This window comes from Tenrec ecaudatus, chromosome 1 (assembly GCF_050624435.1).
Source record: "Tenrec ecaudatus isolate mTenEca1 chromosome 1, mTenEca1.hap1, whole genome shotgun sequence".
NCBI lineage: Eukaryota > Metazoa > Chordata > Mammalia > Afrosoricida > Tenrecidae > Tenrec > Tenrec ecaudatus.
The window spans coordinates 208,881,702-208,883,298 of record NC_134530.1 but is presented as its reverse complement, the minus strand read 5'-3'; the positions used below and the strand labels follow the sequence as shown (position 1 = coordinate 208,883,298).

At 46.6% G+C, this 1,597-nt stretch overlaps 1 pseudogene; it reads right to left on the bottom strand.

The window, feature by feature from the left end:
• Positions 1–385: 385 nt before the first annotated feature.
• Positions 386–960, bottom strand: LOC142439394 (large ribosomal subunit protein eL13 pseudogene; annotated as a pseudogene).
• Positions 961–1,597: the final 637 nt, after the last annotated feature.

The window sequence follows — 1,597 nt, the reverse complement described above, 5'->3', positions numbered from 1 at the left end:
AGCACCAGATAGTGTCCACCATAAAAGCTACACAGGGACTTACATCAGAATGCAGCTCAATGTCACTCTCCTTTCTAACAACTTCCTTGGGCTGCGGTTGTGTCCCATCACTTCTCTACCAAAAAACCAGGCCCACCATGAAGCCTCCTACTGGTAGTGATGCAAAGTAGCCAAAGCTTTGGTATGTTCTTTCCTTGAAGTAGGCAGGTGCTTTCCTTGCCAGGAAGAGTGTTTCACACAGGCCTCTGCAAATGGAAGCAAAGCTGTACAAACAGCCCCGCGAGTCAGGACTTAGCACTGGGTTGTGTGTAGGTTTCATCTTTTCTAGCTGTCCAAGGAACTAATATTGGGCTTGAAGCTGTAATATCTATGATTTATGGTATTTTCAAATTGATTCATATTTCATCATCTTGGCCCTTTTCGCTCGGATACCAAAGAGCCGGGCGTTGGCAGAGACTGGCGAAGGCCTTGAAGTCCTTCTCTTCTTGCGTGATAACCCGGGCTTTCTCCTTCTTGTAGACGTTTCGGATGGGCATCACAGGTCCAGTAAGCTGCGTGGCTAGTTTGAGTTCCTCCGCAGAGTGGTCTCCCTTCTTGGGGGCCGAGGGCTTCCTGGGGAAGAGGATGAGCTTGGAGCGGTACTCCTTCAGCCGCTGCACATTGGCCTACAAGGACTCCCTTGACTTGTTCCGCCTCCTGGGGTCTACGGATGCCGATGGTGCGGGCCACCTTCTTGTGGATGCCGGCCACCCTCAGCGATTCCAGGCTGAAGCCTCGGCCTGCACGGACTTGGGTGTGATAGCGCACCGTGGGGCAGCGCACGATGCCGCGGGCTTTAGCTTGTCGTGCCTTGCGCCTGCGTATCTTCCGCGCGGTCTGGTTGAACCACGTGGACACACGCCGCTGCCAGTCCTTGTGGAAGTGGGGCTTCAGGATCATGCCATTCCGGCTTGGCGCCATGGTTGCCTATGGCCCTCCTCTAGGTGGAACGGGCGAGCGGAAAAGCTCCCCATATTTTTTAACTGTCATTGAACCCTGAAGTATTTTTTTAGCATTCACTGTAAGAAGAAATGGAATGATACAATTTTGAGTACATATTAATTTTCATGAGGGTGATGGAAATTAAAGTTTTTGTGGAGAAGGTGGAAGTGAAATGGGGCAATGAATTGTTCCAGACTAAAGGGGTGGGGGGAAACTGTATTTTGTCAGGAAAAACTCAAAACACTCACAGATGCAATCCACTTTTAGAATCCACACAGAGTTAGCAATTGGAGCTCCTGGGGTGCAAATAGTTCTGTAACCAGATTAAAAAAAAAAGTAATGATATTTTATCTATTAGAAGCATTATTTTAAAAACACACTGTGAAATGAACAAGCTTCCATTTTTTATAGCTGTTCTATAATATATTTATTTAACCCCTGAGTGGATTTATTTCTAGGGCAGTGACATTTTGGTTTTAGTTATTTATGCACAGTGCTGAGCAAAGTACCACAGATAAAAGGTCTGGATCCATATTTTTTGGTTACAGGAATGCCTTTGTTATTGAACACAATTTGTAAGCGTTCATTTGCATTTCAGAACAACAAATTTTGCTGA